A 19,875-nucleotide genomic window follows, 5' to 3' on the forward strand; every position below is an offset into this window, starting at 1 on the left:
TTTTCGTTTTTCCAAGTCTTTATTTTCTGAAGCAAGAACACACAATGAACAACGCTAAAGCTTTTTGATTCAGAGATGATAAAGGATCTTGATGTAGCTTGTGCTGTGGGAACAGTAGATACAGTCTGGGGCATCTCTATGTTTGACCAATAACTATGTTTGAAAAACGACTAAAGGAAAATTTAGATTGGTACAACCCAGGCTTTCCAGCCAAGGGCTACCAACTCTGGGAGCTTTGAAGGACAGGGCAGAGTCCAACAACCAGGTGGAGGCCAGAGGGCAAGAACATGGGGGGCACCATCAACCATTTTCCCCAGAAGTCACCCCAGTCCTCTCTTGGTCTCACTGAAAACTCTATGGTTTTACCATAGTATAACCATAGTATGTTTTAGACCATAGCGTTTCTGAATATTCATAGTGTGGTATCACTTCAGGGTTTTCTCCAGAAGTGATGAAACATCAACATCCAGATGACTATTTTTTAAAACTCTAAACAAGACCAGTACCAGAAAATCCCCTGCCCCAAACAGGGGACTGGAAACACTGAGGGAAGACATCATGGAATGTCATGCTGCATCATCACTTCCATTCACATAACTGGAAGTGATGTCACAGATCACCACAATACTCTTGCAATTTACCCAACTATCATTTTACAGCAATTTCTCTAGCTTGGGAACTTCCTAGTAGTTTGGGAGTGGTGTCTGGGCAGTGAAAAGTTTTGGGAGGGAAATCTGAGGGGTGTGACATAACATACTGCTCTGTGATGCCACATCCTGGCCAAAGATCAACTCACCATTTGTTTTCCTTCCTGTGAGGTCACTTCCTATCACCCACCTTTACCATCTCATATGCCTATTGTTGCCCCATGCCTTTTCCTCCTTGTCGGTTTCCATGTGACTATGTTATATATGTTCTATTAACACTTTAATCCTAAATATTTCTGCTGATAAACTGGTTACTATCCAATTATGTTCCACTCAATCTAAATTGAAGAAATTAAGCAAGGCTCATGTGCTGTAAGAGTATGTCATATAAACACACACAAACATATATGCCTCTACAGCAGCTAATTCTGCAAGTTCTTCATTTTATTCTGTATGCCCTTAATTTTTGAAGGGAAAGAAGGGCTCTCTTTCCAGTGTAATGGGTCAGCAGCATATTCCAAAGATTTTGCAGTTCATTGTTTGAGAATGAATTCCCCTATGATAGTATTTTTTATCACTATAGTCATTTTTGTAGCTGTCTTTGGAAGTTTTCTATATTTTTTGTATTATTTTTCTGGAACTGAATGACCTTAGGCAAGCACAATCTTGAGGCATATTATCAATTTCTAAAAATGGCCCTATAAAAAGTGATCTGTCGTTTTCTCTCTTAATGCAGCCAAATCCCTTGTTTTCTTTTTCTTTTTCTCCCATATTGAGCTGCTCACAATGGCTTCTAGACTTTCTCCCCACTCGGTTGTTACAGTATATTGAGAACCTGTCAATTGGCATGAATATTCCAAATTATCCTTTCTACTGCCACACATTTCCTCTATTGAACTTTTGTCTGCTGTTATGCCTTGCAATTGGTTACTTACTCAGGGGCTTTGTTGACTGACCAATTACTTTTTGTTATATAGCTTTTAAAAAAAAGCATTCAGTGGATTTTCACAGCACCACTACTTTTGCATGACTTTATAACATGCTATCTCACTCTTTTCTCTTCCTTGCCTTCAAACTGAATCTCCATGGGAACATTTCTACCTGTGGTACGGCGTATCTGTGACATCAAGGAGTAGCATTATGTGCCAAGGATCCCTTGTACAGAACAGCTTCTTATCTGTTCTTCTTACACTTTCTGGTTTCTTTCTGCACCTCTTTGGAGCTCTTCATTAAGCTAGCATTCATCCCCTTCCTACACCATGTTCCTGCCTGAGTGGCAGAGGTTTGGTACTGAAGGTCAGGTCCCAAATATTATCTTAATTAAGATGTTGGGTAGGTTAGGGAAAGTGTATTTTCATTTGTTTTCTACTTTAGATTAGCCTTGGGAAATAATTGGCTCACGTTCTCCTGAGCCATCAAGGGAAGCTGAACTCTGCGGATAGCATGACAATGTCTGATAATAGCTAATAGACTGAGGAAACATGGAAGGCCATGCAAAGAGGAACTTCTTGAGGAATATTATGGAGACAAGGAGGAGGAAGAGAAAACTTTCCTCTCCCCACAACAGGCACCCTGTGAGGTAAGTGGGGATGATAGAGCCCTGATATTACTGCTTTATGAGAACAGCACTTATCAGGGCTGGGACGAGCCCAAGGACACCCAGCTGGCTGCACGTGGAAAAGTGGGGAATCAAACTGGCTCACCAGATTAGAAGCTTCAGCTCTTAATCACTACACCACACTGGCTTTTTGGCTTGGACAGATGGTTGTTCCTCCACATACAGCCAGCTGGGTGACCTTGGGCTCACCACAGCACTGAGAAAGCTGTTCTGGCCGAGCAGTAATATCATGGCTCTCTTAGCCTCACCTCCCTCACAGGGTGTCTGTTGTGGGGAGAGAAAAGGGAAGAAGAAGAAGAAGAAGAAGAAGAAGAAGAAGAAGAAGAAGAAGAAGAAGAAGAAGAAGAAGAAGAAGAAGAAGAAGAAGAAGAAGAAGAAGAAGAAGACTCAAAGCGGCTTACAGTCACCTTCCCTTTCCTGTGGGGTGGATGAGGCTGAGAGAGCGCTGATATCACTGCTTGGTCAGAACAGCTTTACCAGTGCCCTGGCGAGCCCAAGGTCACCCAGCTGGCTGCATGTGGGGGAGTGCAGAATCGAACCCGGCATGCCAGATTAGAAGTCCGCACTCCTAACCACTACACCAAACTGGCACCAAGACAATTGTAACCTGCGATGAGACTCTTGGTAGAGAAAAACAGCATATAAGTACCAACTCTTTTTGTTTTTCAAATGAGTTGCTTCTTTATCCCTCTTCAGTAACACAGAAAACATAAAAGCAGTGGGGGAACTACCATGAGAAAGATCATCATCAAATGTGGTTCCCCTTCTCTTAAGTTCACTTGTGTTCAAAGTGGATGTTCAAAGATCATCGCATTCAGCTTTGCGGGCCTTTTTAACACCCCATTCATGGTGAATTGCTTCCCATGGGTCAAACGGTGACTTGCAGTGCTGCTCAGTCTTGGATTTGTATCTTCTCCAGCTTTCTAGCATGGACCTGTCTCTCCCTTAATAGTTAAGTGGTTCACAAACTTGGTTTGACCCTTATGGACAAAAAAAAAAAAATGTGTTGAGATTTTCTTCCCATCAAAGCAAAAAAAAAAAAAAAACCAAATACACACCATGTATTGAAGATAAGAATGCACAGACTGATGGGCTTGTACTTGGCATTGCATTCTAGCGATGGTTTAAGCTGTCCAGTTACATAAATCAATTGAGCATCTGCCTCTTACCAATGACACCAAGGAATAAGATATTTTTTTAAAGCCAGTGTGTATCTTCCTCACTATGTCCCTGGGTTCATTTATACACATCTATTTGTGATCCCAAAGGTGGTAGGCAGGAGAAAAGGGGTAATCAACATGTCTTGGAAAATACTGTATGGGTTGCAAGCAGCAGCAAACTATTTGATACTAGTCAATGCAATACAACAAACCCAGGGAAAGGAAATAAAAACGGGACAGGTATAAAACGTGCATGAAAGGTTAAGTGCCATGAGCATCGCAATAAAATGCCTTTGTTTTATTGTCTATTTACTACTGTTCTAATGGACCATTTTAATCTCTCTCTTTTTTAAAAAACACCTCTTTCAATAGCCAGCAGGAGGGGGATAAAAGGAAGACTGGAAAATTGGGAGGAAAAATTAGGTTCAAGCCTGCCCACAGGAGGAGATATCTGAACATCTGAGGGGCCCAGGGGAGCACAGCCCAGCCATCATTACTGGAGGGAAGTGGCCTGTGGCTCACTCAAAGTCCACACAGCTTGGGCAAGATGGCACCTGACCAGTGTAGCATTAAGGAGGCATTTTGAGGCCCACCCAAGGCCTTCATGGATCAAGGGAGGTGATATCCAAGTCCCGTACCAGGTAGGCTTCCAACCCACCCAATCCCAGAGGTGGTCATCAATACAGGCAGGCTATCTCTCCCTCCTTTGGAGGGGCAGGGCCAGGATGGGCCAGGCTGAGATGGGACTCTTTCCCAGGCTTTTTCTGTCCCAGTTCACTCCTGATTGGATCCCTCCTGCCTCACTTGCTATCTGCACATCAATCATTTTCTTTGAAGACCCCTTGTGCTGCATCTAGCAATATTTCATCACTTTCCTGCACGGAGATCTTTTGTGGTAGTTCAGGATCCCACATTGCCTGCATCTGAACCTTCGAGGGAAGTACCCTGACATATCTTGATTGAAGACACTGTTCTTAGGGATGATAACATTAGCTTGCAGGGTGTTGGAACTGGGGGTTTTATCCAGTTGAGGCTGGACATTTTTTTACAAAGATAGGGTGGTACTCCACCTGGATCTCTTCTTCCTCCCGTAAGTGAATTCAGTGTTCCACTGCATACAGAAGCTATATCCTTCATTTTATCCCAAAGTGTAGTATGCCGGGAAGAAGGACACTCCGGGCATGTTAAGAGCCCTTACAATCTACATTAGCAGAATGCAACCCAGAAGGAAGAGAAGATTCTCTCTTCGTGGGTTCCTGCGAAAGTGCAAGAAAATAAGGTTTTGGGATGCACACTGAGCAGGTGATGAAGGCACTACGTCACCCGGACTTACCCGGCTTATGGCAAGCAACCACCCGCAGGCATTGGACCAGAGGAACGACAGCTTCAGTGGCTTTTGAGTCCCAAGTACCAGGATTAAGGGCTGCTGCATCAATGTCACCTTCTGCATTCATGAGAGTTTGAAAAATGGATGTCCTCACCTCGGCCAGTGCAGTATTTGAGGCTGCTTCAGCGAGTGGCACAACAATTCAGCAGCAGTCAGCATACGCTCCTCCTGTGAGGAATAAGAGGACTTAGCACAGGTGTTTCATCCACTCATAATTCAGAAATGTCCTGCCCCACCCTAGACTTTTGTGGAAATGGGGAGAAATTGCTGCTTCCATGTATTGTCTATCATTTCTGATTCCTTACCCAAATTGTTTACCATGCTATTTTTCCTTATTCATATCTATAATCGGTGCTGTTTACCCAAGTTTGAAAGCTATGTTTAGTTAGATTTCTGGAGGTTCTTTTAGCAGGCAGAAACTGACAGGTAAAGTTTCACTATCACCTTACCTCTATACACAGACAAGCTTAATCTTTTGGTTTTTGTTCCTGTGCAAAGGTAGAAGGCTCAGAATGTTTGTCCTTTTTAAAAGGTGACGGCTCTCTACTTCTTAGACAGAACTTGGCCCTTACGTGGATGTGAAGATGGGGGACTTCACTTCTGCCTCTTCTGTCCTTTTCTCTGATTCCCCTTGCAGAAATAAAATTTGTTCAAGATTCTCCTCTCCTTTCTTACTCTCAATTTCTCTAACACTCTATATTTCTCAATCTTCCCATTTTCAGAATGGTCATGCATTAGTTCTACTGAGCAGTCATATTTGCACACGAGGCCTTCAAAATCGATTTGAATCAATGGAGCCTAAATGGAATGTTGACTGCACACCACCATACTTATTTAAGGAAAATTAGCTTTTTTGGCTTCTGACAGAGGTTGTATGTTAGTTTTTTGTTTTAAATTAAATACATAAACTTCTGGAGACAGAAGTCATCAGTGTTCTAATTGCAGACTTGGTTGCGATTATGCCTACTAAATATATTGATGTAAAGTTCAGTGGCGCCATCATTGCTAGATTTCAGGGTGGGAGTCCATGTAGCCTGATTCAGCAACCAGATGCTAAGCAATCCCTCTCCTTCTTCCCTATGCACACAACCCCCTTCTCCAAAATACAGCCTGCCAGGCATGGCTGCCAGGTCTTCAAATTCAGCAGGATCCTTCCACTGGCAGCCTCTGACCACCCCCCCCCCCACACACACACACACGCACACACCTTCCAATAAGGTGGTGGGGGGGGAGAAATGCTGGGAAGATCACTGTCGCTATGATGGTGTGATGCCATCTCAGCCACACTCCCAGAACTGATCTCACCACACTGGGGCAATGATTTTCAGTGGAATAACAGAACATAGCCTAGGCAGTGACATCACTTCCAGGATCATGCCGGAAGTGGTGTCATGCTGTTGGAGCAACAGCAGTTGGATTTCCCTACCTAGCCTCAAGCTTCTTGCCACTTGCCAGCATTCAGCAGCCAACCCTATGAATGCGGTCTGCCAGGTGACTTGAGTTTTCAGGCCAAAGACAGGGCCACAGTGCCAATGAATGACCAGTGTAGATCAGTGGGCTATGTTGGGTCATCTTTGCACAGCAGGGCAGGTGAAGGGAAATAACTTCTTCTGGTGCACTGTCCTGGCTACTGGATGGGGAGAAAAGGTGTACACTCCTGTGATTCTAAGTCAAAGAAAGAGGCATACAATAAAAGAGGAGCCAGGATTAGCAGTGTGGTCCTAAACAGAGTTACACAATGAAGTCATGGCTTTAGAAGAGCATAGCTCTATTGAAGATTAAATGGTGAAGCTGCAATTCTATGCACACTCATCTGAGAGTAAGCTCATCACACGACCAGATTTACCAATAGGCTAAGTAGGCTGATGCCTAGGGCCTTAAAATTTAGGGGGCCTCCAGCCAAGCTTCCATAATGCACTGTTCTAAACGACCCTTCAGTGATTGATTCCATGCACTGGTCACTCTTTAAATTTGGCAGGCTGTTCAGTGAACTGTTTTGGTATGACTAATGACATGTATACCTTCTTTTCACCCTCCACAAAGAGATGGGCAATTCTAAAATCATTTCTGCAGCCTAAGCCAAAAAGGCCTAAATGTTTGTCAAGGACGAGGTGGGTGGCCCATGGAAGAGCCACAGAACCTATTCTGGAAAGTTACTGTGCTATCACTGATGCCCTCAGTCATTTCTGCTCTGAAGTCAATGGGAAGGGTGATATCAGACTTCCAGCTCACAATCTACTGCAGAAAACGGAAGAGCTGGAATGTGTGTTTATGCTGCATTTTGGACCCGTGTGCTAAGTCGTTTTCATAAAGTCAGCAAAGCCATTCAGAAATCAGAATTGCTATTGAGTACTGGAGCAAGATTGTACAGTTCACTTCAGGGTTTTGAAAGGAAAATGAGACAAGATTTTATGAGTCTGAGCAACAAACGAAAGCCACCTGGCCAAATGTCAGCTACAGAGCTGTCACAAGGAACCTATGGCAAGGAACTTATGGAAGTGCGCCTGGTCCTGATGCATTGTATGAACTCTCTTTATTCCTGTACTGATGCACTTCAAGCCAATTTAAGAAGAAGAGCAACTGTGAACAAATGTTTTCCACACCCTGAAGATGTGGACCTGAAAATTACTGATGAACTTTTGCACTTTCACTGGTATGTGAGACAGAGCCATAGGCCCACAGAAGCGCACTCGCTGTCTCATACAGACCTTTATCAAATTATATACAAGGAAAAAATTCAGATGGCCTTCCCTAATGTGGGAGCAATCTTGTGGCTATTTCTTAGCATAACGGTTTGGGAGAGAGGTCTTTTTCAAGATGCAAAAGAATTAACAATTTATTAAGGGTTCCAGTGTCTCAAGGGAGATTGTTTGTACTACTGAGTGTTCTGTACACTGAAAGTGATAAACTCAGACAAACCAATTTTGAACTTTTAGATGTTTTTGTCGTGAGGAAGGCTAAAAAAAGAACTTTTTTAGTTTGAATGTATCTGATTATTGTAGTTTATTTCTTGATGTGTATCTTAAATCTGACTGTTTAATGACAACATAAAGTAGGATCCACGTCACACTATCATTCGCTAATATTTAACAGGCTATAAAATTTGTAAGCTGGGGGGGTTAAAAGAAAGAATCTAGCAGTACATATACAATTTCATTTTCCTAAAAATTCCTGCTTATTCCACAAAATGTTCACAGAGTTCAGTTAATGCAAAAGTTTAATTTTAACATTTATGCTCCCTCTCCCAAACACTACAATGTTTAACTATAGGGGGGGCTTTGCAATTGGAAGAGCCTAGGGCCGCCCTTCATCTAAATCCGGCCCTGGCTCATCAAGCCATATTGGGACTTACTTCCTTTTAGGGTTGCACTCTAGAAGTGACCATGAATATTACAGGATAAGAACACTGAGTGAGGAACAACAGAGGTGAATTAGAGTCTAGCCCTGCAATTAGCATGGAGGTGAAAGGGAGGGGAACAACTCTGAGGTCCAATATAAAGCCTGTTAACTCAGAAGGGTGTTCCATAAAGTCTCCTCTCTAATCAGCATCTGCATCATTAGGTCTGCATCATTAATTCCTAGTCCTTAGACCTAAATTATACAAATCTGTTCCACATAATATGTTTTGTGTAAGGCCTTGGAGGAGGAGCGTGTCTCATGTCTTAAGTACCACACAACGCTTAACACCCACTCAGGGCAGCTGTCCCACCCCTGAGTGCCTCCTCCTCCAACTGGCTTGCCTGTCTGTCCAGCAGCCAGCCAATCACCTTCCATCCCCCACCCCTGACCAACCCCTCATCTTTCCACTTCCATCAGAGGCTCGGTCATGGGGTGGAGGGGGAGGCCGTCCACAGAGTTCTTCCACCCCATCCCCCCAATCTAGTGCCCGTTGTATTCCTGAATGCAATGGGCTTGGCCCCTAGTTCCATATAAATACATTTCCTACATTTTGCTTTAAGCATTTCCCTTGAGCCAGTAATCTGACTGAAACAGCAAATGTTTGTGAGCATGAGCTAGTGGTTTTACTATCGAATTACCTCCATCAGCCTTCTACAACTGTGGCTCAATCCACGGCCAGGAGTAAACAGGGATAGGCATCGCAGGCTCAGGAGACGCCTCAACATTTAATAGAAAATAAGAAGCACTGAGGTTCCAATGTGCTTGGAAGCCACATCGGATCCACAATCTTCGCAGTTTTCATAAATGATAGACGTTATTGCTGAATGCTTAAGGGGGAAAGAGTCTAAACTGGCTTAACTGCACCACTGGTAATATTAAATTGGCATTATGGATACGGAATGCATACTTTAGGCTTCCTTGGAACATAATTTGATATTTTGAGCTCCATTTCTCCACAGCCCCAATTCTGTGGATATACAATCTATTTGGCTGATTTTCCTGTCCCGTCACTCCATTATGTGTTGATTTGTAGATACGTATAAATGTCAGCTCTTGATAGGGATGCCTGTCCCCAGTTTTACAGCTCTTCTCGGGCAACAGAGATCAGTTCCCCTGGAGAAAATGGCTGCTTTGGAGGGGGGACTCCATAGTATTACATTCCTTTGAGGTCCCTCCTTGCCCCAAATCCCTCCAACTCCTGGCTCTACCTCCAAAGTCTCCAGGTATTTCCCTGTCCTGAGCTGGCAATCCTAGGTTTTGACATTTAGAGGAACAGGCCTCAAAACTGCCAGGAAGAAGAAGAGAAGAAGAAGAGTTGGTTCTTATATGCCGCTTTTCCCTACCCGAAGGAGGCTCAAAGCGGCTTACAGTCGCCTTCCCATTCCTCTCCCCACAACAGACACCCTGTGGGGTGGGTGAGGCTGAGAGAGCACTGATATCACTGCCCGTTCAGAACAGTTTTATCAGTGCCGTGGCGAGCCCAAGGTCACCCAGCTGGCTGCATTTGGGGGAGCGCAGATTCGAACCTGGCATGCCAGATTAGAAGTCCGCACTCCTAACCACTACACCAAACTGGCTCACCTTCATTTAGAACCCTTTTTCTCTTAACACTTGGCCCTCTGTACCCTCTTAACACTTGGCCCTCTGTACCCGTTCAGTGGCATTCTTATATTTATAATCACCAAATATATTCCAGCTCTGGAGCCAAGCGATGTAAACAGGTTTAGGCTCAAGAGTTGTCCAGGCTGAGATATGTGAGCATCATGCATGTGAGAAAAGAGACACAACCGCCCAGACCCGTAGGGAAGGGTGGTATAGAAATCTAAATAAATAAACCAACATTTTATTTCCCTCATACTAAGGCTGGAATTCAAATGTAGCTTCTAGGTTCAGAATCTATTTAGGAGAAAATTATCACCCATCTGTCTGATACTGTTCCCAAAATCTGGAGATGTTCATTTTAAGCACCATTTCCAGTGAAGTTATCAAGGATGCTCTTCTGACAGAAAATGGAGAGGGACCAAACATAAGCAATTTCAAGAAAGGCCAGCTGACATCTCAGGGGGCACTGAATCTCTCTAAGCATTCTCTCGCAGCTATTCTGAGGGAGCGGACATCACAATATCTTTTTCCGTGCCATTGTAGCCTAGATGTTTGAACAAGTAAATATATAAAGCATAGTAAAGAACTCTTTTTCTCTGAAGTCACTTGGAGAGCAAGGGTCTCCTGTGTTTTGTTCCTTGTAACTCCTATGTAAGAACCTGGATAGGCTCAGCCAAAAAGAAAAAAAAACACAACACAACACAGCCCAGATACCAAAATAGGTCTGATTAAATCTAGTTTTAATCCCTGCAGCTTTCAAAGTGACTGTTCAGCAAGATCGACTATGTGGCTTGTGTCACAATGGCCCTTTATCCTCACAAGGTGGATGATAAATTGCTCTCTTTTTTTTTATCAAAGCCTTGCAGATGAGATTAAGGCAAGATTACCTGCCTGGCATTAGGGTAGAATGAATGGTACGTGTGTGTGTTTGTTTTAAAGTAGTACTTGTTGGTGTATAGAACCCTGGATAGCTGTAAAAAGAGGAAAATATGACCAAATGAACAGCCACCCATCTTTATTTTATTAATAAGAAACTAACAGTACTTTCTTGCACCCCGGTCTCCAACTGTAAATTGTTAGAATAGTATAGGAACAAGACAGCAATGTAAATACGCCAGACAAGGCAGAGCTTGGAAGCTAGGCAGGTTTGGCCATGGTCAATACTTGAGTGAGAGACCCCAAGAAATATTAGGGTTGCTCTAAAGAGACAAGCAATGGCAAACTGCTTATCTCTTGCCTTGAAAACCCCATGAGGTCAAATTTCATGAGATCACATATGTTAGTTTTGACTCGATAGCACTTTGTTATTATAGGAACAACAGAATGTCCACCCATTTGCAAGTGTGTGGACTGTTGCCAACACTACACTTCTACACTACCCTGCATGGCTGCCTGTGGGAATAACAGCTGGTCCATGCTCTAGCTTTTGTTTGGTTTCATGAAGCGTCCCAGTTTGGATCAACACTAGAAACTCTTCATGTGGGCAACAGGCCATGAACCTCAATCATAACATTGTTGTAACATTGAAATAAACAACGTGACCTTTTTGTCCTAGGTGTTATGTGGGTGACTACAAGGCTGCAGTTAAAAAGAAGAGCTGAGGTTCTTAAAGTGAATTGTGATTACTGTGGGTATAGCAGGCTAAATGTTTTCAGGACTGGCCTGAATTTTCGTTACGCAGAAGATTTGCCTTGTCTGTACAACCTCCTAGTCTGGTTCCATCCTCAGCCCATCTCCTTTCGGTCTAACATCTCATTTCAGTACTTTGATCACATCCTTTGTGTTTTCTCTCCTATAGATCTCTCTCAGTGGTCTACTGTGCATCTGATCTGACAGAGACATAAATATTATAAATAAACAAATACATAAATGTATTCAGAATATTTCTATGACACCTTTTCAGAGTCCTGCTGGAGGCAGCTTACAATGAAAAACCACAGTATTAAAACACAGGCTATTGAAACCTTCATGGTTTTACAGGCTTAGCTGCCTGCCAATGACCCGGATTCACCAACTGGGCTGCTTCACTCATTACCATTTGCTAGACAACATCTTGAGTGGCGTAGCTTCATTGTCTGTTGTTATTTTGCAGGTTTTAATTCTTGCTTAATGCATGTGTTGTCCTGCTTTACAGTTCGTTTTGCTGGCTGCATTGCCTTTCTGGAATAGAATGATGGCCCTCTTGAACTACACCTTAGACCCCAGGTACCTTGAAAAACGGTTCATGCAACATAGCTGGTTATTATCAGGACATCACTGGTAGAATGAGAACATAATGGATGCTACTCTATCCAACTGAAGGCCAAAAAAATAATTTAAGTGCTTCTTTATATATCTTCCCAATCAGAGAAAGAACTAGCTTTCATCCAGTAGGTGCCCTTTCTATTGCAGTGATAAGGACCTTGAATGGCCATTCTTCCTACAGGTGAACAACTGTTCAGCTTGCTCTTGAATGAAATTCTGCACTGAGTAGAGAAAGATGGAAAATACATATTCATTGCCCAACAATTAACAAGCTAGGGAAGGGGATGAGTCAAAGGGTATAAAGCTCTGGCATGCCTTTTTCTACCATATAATACCCACCGAAAAATATTTGTTTTTCAACTTGTTGCAGCTATTTTACCCCAAGACCAACCATTCCTAGTGTGAGATTTAAAAAAATAATAAAAGAGGAAACTGTTGTGGTCCATTTATTAATGCACTTGCTCTAGAGCAAAGGGTGTGTGTGTGCACATGCTGTTATCCATGGTGGGGTAAGAACATTCAAATGGGCACCTGGTCTCTAACTGCAAATTGTTAGAATAGTATAGGAACAAGACAGCAGCCTAAATATAACAGACAAGCCAAAGCTTGGAGGCCATGGTCAATACCAATAGTGGGCAGCTCTCCCACTAACCCATCAGAGGATCCCCTCCAATATTGAGATCTCTAACACCGAGATCATGGTCAGATCTATTGTATTGGTGCCACCCTCTTCTGAACATTATTCTCTCCACCAGGCTGAACTAAGATCAGAATTGTGACCACCGCCGCTATATGTTATGTGATATGTTATATGTAACTTTTAATTGGGGTTTTTATGGGGATTTTATTGTGTTTTAACTATTTATGTTGTAAACCGCCCTGAGACCTATTGGGAGAAGGGCGGTCTAGAAATTAAATAATAATAATAATAATAATAATAATAATAATAATAATAATAATAATAATAATAATAATAATAATAATAATAATAATACTTGACTGGGAGACCCTATGGAATAGTAGGGTTGCTATACAGAGACCAGCCAAGGCAAACCACCTCTACTTATCTCTTGCCTTGAAAACCTTATGAGGTCAAATTTCATGAGGTCTCATAAGTCAGTTGTAATTTGATGTCTCTTAGTTATTATAAAGGTAAAGGTAAAGGAGCCTCTTGTGGCACAGAGTGGTAATGCAGCTGTTTGAAAGCTTTGCCCATGAGGCTGGGAGTTCAATCCCAGCAGCCGGCTCAAGGTTGACTCAGCCTTCCATCCTTCCAATGTCGGTAAAATGAGTACCCAGCTTGCTGGGGGGTAAATGGTAATGACTGGGGAAGGCACTGGCAAACCACCCTGTATTGAGCCTGCCATGAAAACGCTTGAGGGCGTCACCCCAAGGGTCAGACATGACTCGGTGCTTGCACAGGGGGTACCTTTACCTAGTTATTATAGGATATGACTGAATATCTAACATCACCATCAGTTATTATAGGAACAACCGAATGCCATCATTCCACAGGTGGTCCAGGAGAACATGTTTCCAGCACCTAACCAAAATATGTGCTCACTGTGCCACATCACTGAAGAAATGCAAAGCTATTGTTAGGAAAACATCTACTTACCAGCGTTCTCAGCCTCATTGTCCTTGACATGTGTCTCATCGGCATCCTCACTCCTTTTCTTTCCATGGATGATACCTGGAAAAAGTATCATAATGAATCATAGGATCGTAGAGTTGGAAGAGGCCTCCATGGTTATCTAGTCCCACCCCCTGCACAATGCAGGAAGTGGAGGCACACAATAACCTATGGTACCACATATCAAGTCACTCAAGATCAGCACATGTGGTCAACCATGGCACAAATGTGGACACTATGCCCTCCTTTGCAGAGTTAACAATGATATATTTCTTCAAGACTATAGTCTTCTTGGAGAACTCCTGGCCCATGTCCTCGGGAAGAGGGACTAGCATGTCTTCATTCTTGTAGTTCCACTAAGTGTCTTGTATATTATGCCATCAAATGGACAGATCCTTTCGTTGCTACCTGGTTTAGTGGAACAGAAAGCCATGTGCCTACACTCCAGATGCATCCTCATTTTCTACAGGAGCAACCCTCCACAGCTGATGGTCTATTATGCATGACAGCCATTTCCTTTGCAATATATTCCAAAGAGTTTATATTCAGGTAACCACTTCAACATTCCGTTCATCCCCAAATGCTAAAGAATTCCAGATTGTCCTAGTTATCCCAATGACAAGCTAGATTCATTGCTGCTGTACACATGGGTTACAAGCTATATCTGACACAGAATGGTGTCTCAAGCACAACATTAACAATTCACAATTACTCATATTATAAATAATATAAATCAGGGCATAAATGTCACTAGAGTGGCTTCATGCCAAAAGCAAAGGTCAAAAACAGCCAACACAGGCAGAACGATGAGCTATAACCACCATGAACTATGACCACCGGTTGGGGAGTTTTATTCCCAGCTGCAAACAAGCAAAGCTGGCCTCAACCAGGGCCAGGGCTTTTTCAGTCCTGGCCCGGACTTGGTGGAATGTGCTCCCGGGTGAGCTGTGGGCCCTGCAGGACCTTCCAGCGTTCCACAGGGCCTGCAAAACGGAGCTCTTCCTCCAGGTATACAGTTGAGGCCAGGTCAGTGGGGGAAGATTGATGTCCCCTCCTGATGTTAAGCTGCAACTCAATTACTTCGTCTCTCCTGCCTCCTCCCTCTAGAGGTAGGGATAGGCATTGTGGAGGGTGGGGTCCGCCATGTTGTTGGGTTGTTGGTCCACTGTATTATATTTTTTGTCCATTTTAATAGGGTTTTAATGGGGTTTTTAACTGGACATCTGTAACCCGCCATGAGCCTACTTGGGAGTGGTGGGTAGTAGTAGTAGTAGTAGTAGTAGTAGTAGTAGTAGTAATAATAATAACAACAACAACAACAATAACAATATTAATAATGTCTGCTGTGTGTATATATTGGGCGGGAGGTTGTTGAGGGATTTTCCAGTGGTGCACCTTGTATCACATTCTGGCACCAATGAAGACCTGCAACGATTCCAGTGTCTGTGTGTTCCTGAATCCACGGATCTAAGAAGCACCATTATTCAAAGCTCACAAAATTCCATTTTGATGTTGCACATTGCCCAGAGCTGGCTTGCTGGGAGGGCGGTAGATAAATTGAATAAATAATAATAATGACAACAAGGGAAAGAGCTGATGGCTGTCACACTCTGAGTCACCCAGCCTAAGCACGCTTACTAGAGAGTATTTCCCATTTAGTATATGCACTGTAAGTAGCAAGTGTGGAAGCAATGAACAGCTGACATGTTCCCACCACCACCACCCCGCCCCCTGCTTGCTTCATGTTCAGCACTTCCCAACTACAGCACTGAGTGATGATCAGCTTGCATGGATGCACAACAGCAGGCAGATTAATTGCCACACTAGAATTCATAGATCCACCCGGATGAATCCCAGCACGGTCATTTCTGCCTCTAAAAAGGGAGAGTTACGTCATGAAATTGATTATCCTCAAATCTATCAGGCATAGGAACGCTATTAAATTGTAAGAGGCGCGTGTTCATTTTTGCCAGAACCTCCAAAATGTTATCCCTCCTCCTCCTCCCCGAAATGAACAGCGTCTCCAGAGCCATATGCCTCTCCAGAGCAACTTCCTCAACGTTTGATGTAGTTGAGCTAGGAAAGGGTGACTTTTGTTGTCAAATAAATCACCTTTTATCCAGATGAAGCCTAAAAGGGGAAGGCAAAACATTCCGGACAATGAGTCAGCAAGGCAGGACAGTTGCCAATAAATCTCTAATCCTGACGCGGGCTGCACTCCTTCCAGCTGGGCACATTCCCCACACCAGCCACCAATTCAAAGGCTTGTATCAGAGAGGAGGAGAGATCCCAAACTTCCCCAGCCACTCCCTTCATGCCAGGCCTGAAGAACCAGCCGTCTGTTCACTTGAAACACTGGGAAGCAAGTTGCGTAAAGAGGATCAAGAACCACTCCAAAGGGTGTTTGATTCCTGAACAGCAAGAAGCTGGCTGTTTTGCCATGCCTCCCTCACACTAGAGCTCTCTTTCTCTCTCCTCATCCACTTGTTTTTCAAGATTAAATTCCTAATGCTTCCTACCCTGCGGCTGCCAATATACCGTAAGAGGGAAAAGCCTGGCTAGAAAGTAAGCCTCTGCTGCGTGAAGTAAAGCTAGAGCATTAAAAGCTTGTAATTAGGAACCAGCAATGTTAGGACTAACTGAAAATTATTGTGGGTGCTGTGCACGCTGAACGACCGTCACCTTCCGACGCAGTCCAAATCGCAGAGCAAAAACCATGCTGGATCTGTCACAATCCATTTCAAATTTGTCCTGATTTTAGCGCCAACAGCTTCAGAACACTGCAAATTCCCTGGAAAGGTCTATTTGCTTCAGTGAATCCGCAGATGAATGAGGGAGGGGGAAATGTCTGCCTGTCCATATTTAAAGGGAAAGGATTTTAGCAAAACATATGCCTGCCTGCCTGCTAAAACCAAGCAGAAGGCCGGCTGTACTGCCGCCATGTGCATGTATCTGCATAAAGAAATATAATGCAAAGTGGTAAGCGTTATCTTTGTTATACCTGAGGCGGAGTCACTCTAAAGATCTGAACTGCAGTATTTCATGGCTTTTCCCTTTCCCCAGGGATGGGTTGGGACTCTCTCAACACCTTCATTAAACTTCAGTTCCTAGGATTCTTTGACTGAAGCAATTAACAGTTAAACTGGCATAGTACTCACGTAAGTTGGACATGTGCAGATACAGTCTCAGTAAGATTTATAAAGCAGACAGTGATATTATGCAGGATTGTCATAACCAGATTTTATGAACTCATTTGGATTCTGAAAAGGCCCTTAAACAGAGGTATTACATAAAAATTACAACATGCCAATGTCCCACTGTGGAGCGTATTGGTCAGACCACCCCTGGCCTACTGTGTGAAGTTCTGGAGGCCTCATTTTAAAAAGGACATGGACAAAATTGAGAGCATATAGAGAACAATGAGGATGATCCAGGGTCTGGGGACCAAGCCCTATGAAGAATGGCTGAGGAACTTGGAAATGTTCAGTCTAGAGAACAGAAGGTTAAGAGGGGACATGATTGCTCTCTTTAAGTATTTCAAAGGTTGTCACTTGAAGGAGGGCAGGAGACAGTTCCTGTTGCCAGCAGAGAATAGGACCTGCAGTAAATGGTTTAAACTATGTGTTGAATGGTACCAGCTAGATGGGAGAGAATTTCACAGTCAGAGCAGTTCAGAAGTGGGGTGGGTTGCCTAAGGAGGTGGTAAGCTCCCTGTCAACGGCAGTCTTCAAGCAGTGGCTAGACAGATACTTATCCTGGATGCTTTAGGTTGATCCCGCATTAAGCAGGAGGTTAGACTAGATGGCTTGCATGGCCCCTTCCAACTCGATGATTCTGTAAAGCAGATGTGGAGGACCACCTCTACTGTGAAATAATTATGTTTGTTTTCTCTCACTGCAGACTTCACACCACAGCACATGGCAGAATGTCATCTTTATTACTTTATGGTGCTGGATTATTTGAGAGTGAAGATTGAGCTATGTGCTTGCTAGATTTCCCACTCTATTCACACACCCTCCCCCTTTCTTTGTTAATAGCAAACCAATGAACATCAAGATTTTTTTTTAATTCTGCACATCACAGACACAACAGGAAAAGGCAGAATGACAACAAAATATGGATTGTTGGTTTGTAATATTTATGCCCAGCTGCGGTCACACCCCAGTTCCCCAAAGCCAAGTCCGCAGACTTTAGAGAACAGGGTGGCACACGAGAAGACAAAGAAGTTACAAAACCCAAGAAGGTAGATAGTCTATCCTCCTTGGCTGGTAGTCTGCCACCACCTCTGAACGGGTCCCTAGGCGTCCAAGACCCAGAGGCAGTCTTGAAGCCTATTAGGGAATTACCTGGGAACTTGACCAGGGACAAGTCCCACAGTCAAAAGGCTTAGTTAGGCGGGCTAGGTTGCGTCTTAGCTTGTCTCAGAATCAAATGACACAGTTCTAAAAAATAAGTTGATATTTATTAAGGTGCACACATATAATTATACACTGGCAGTGAGAAAACAAAAACGTTATAAAGTATATCTAGCTAACACATGATACTCACAAGAATAGCAGGATGATAAGACAGAATTTCAAAGTTGCAGGTTCACAAAGGCACAGACAAAGTTTCTTTCCAAATCAGAACTAACTAACTTACTTTTTGGATGTTACAATACACAACCTTTATGGCTGATCCACACGTGGGGGTCTTGGCACCAAAACCAATCATCTCCAAAGTAACAATTTACTACTTGACCAATGGGGTTACAAATGTCAAGTTAGAGGAGCCAATCCTAAATCAAAGTGATGTAATGTTGACCCATCTCACCCAAGGCCCATTTCTCCTAACAAGTTAATTGGAGACAACTGGAGCCAATTGTCTTATCAGTAAGTGCGAATAGAGTGAAGCTTCTCAAGGACACAGGTGCAACTATTTGGCACTACACTCCTACACTATGAAAGCAAAGACTTTCTCAGGAGGCCCACTAAAGATTTTGCAGGGCCGAAGCCTGAACCAAAGTTTCAGGAACAAGACTTTAAGCTACTATTTCAGTACACCAGCGCTAATAGATTGGTGCCAAAGGAGTGCAATCCATTGTTATAGGGGAAAATCCATAGGAGGTTGTACCTTGCTCTCCTCTCCACTGATGACTTGTGTTGGTGTATGCTGCAAACAGTTCTGGCTGGACAAAGGAATTCTTGGGAATATTACAGCACCTCTGTTCATTTCTTTCCAGGATCAACAAAATGCTGGGAAGTGGCCTTACAGCATTTACTGCAGGGGTAATCAAACTGCAGCCCTCCAGATGTCCATGGACTACAATTCCCATGAGCCCCTGCCAGCATTTCCCAATTCATGGGAATTGTAGTCCATGGACATCTGGAGGGCCGCAGTTTGACTACCCCTGGTTTACTGCAACTGACCTTGAAAGCTCGGTCTCAGACACAGTAGAATGCTGCAGCTGGTTTTGCTGCAGCTGCCACCTCTAGTTGATACATTAGAGGAGCTTTCTGATGGTACACATCTGGATCAGGACGGGTCCATACGAGAAAAGGCTATACTTAGTATTAAGTCTGCGGGTTCAGTGATCACAGACTCCAAGTCTTCAAAACAGCTCTTTTTATTTAGCAACTCCAGCAAGAGACTACAACTACTGAACAGAGAAAATCAGGCAAACTCATGCACTTTTATACCTTTCAGGCAGTCAGCTGCTGCCTCTGATTGGCTCTAAGCAGAGCAATCTGATTGGCCCTTAAGCAGAGCAATTTGATTGGCTCTAGCGGAGCAATACGATTGGCCCCTAAGTGGAGCAATACGATTGGCCCGCAGCAGAGCAATCCAATTGGCCCTAAGCAGAGCAATCGGATTGGCTCTGGCAGAGTGATCAGGTTCCTTGATTGGTTAGTTCCTTGGCTAGCAGAGAAACCTCATTTGCATCTGTGTCCAAATGCCCACAGACATAACACTTAGCCATCCTTGGACCCCAATCAGGGGCTTCAAGGTGGCAAATGGTTTTAAAAAGATAATACAAATCCATTTTTTTAATCATTCACATATATAAAATAACGAATTAAAAGATTTGGATTGTGGTCTTTGTCGGGGGGTTAAAAATGTAATTGTTGTCTGAAATTGAGTGAGGCATTTCCCAATAAATAAGTTTCCCCCTTTGGATTAGCTTATTATGACACCTTTGATCCAGT

General features: G+C 43.4%; 1 long non-coding RNA gene across 4 annotated transcripts in view; it reads right to left on the reverse strand.

The window, feature by feature from the left end:
* Positions 1-18,447, reverse strand: part of LOC143820713 (uncharacterized) — a 60,676-nt gene extending 42,229 nt beyond the window's left edge. Inside the window, exons 1-4 of one of the 4 annotated variants that reach the window (XR_013225473.1) lie at positions 18,332-18,447; positions 13,676-13,750; positions 4,907-4,980; positions 2,960-3,245 (exon numbers count right to left, since the gene is read on the reverse strand). This is a non-coding gene — a long non-coding RNA (uncharacterized LOC143820713). The other 3 variants (XR_013225474.1, XR_013225475.1, XR_013225472.1) reach the window with 3 other exon arrangements.
* Positions 18,448-19,875: the final 1,428 nt, after the last annotated feature.

Source organism: Paroedura picta, chromosome 11 (assembly GCF_049243985.1).
Source record: "Paroedura picta isolate Pp20150507F chromosome 11, Ppicta_v3.0, whole genome shotgun sequence".
Lineage (NCBI taxonomy): Eukaryota > Metazoa > Chordata > Lepidosauria > Squamata > Gekkonidae > Paroedura > Paroedura picta.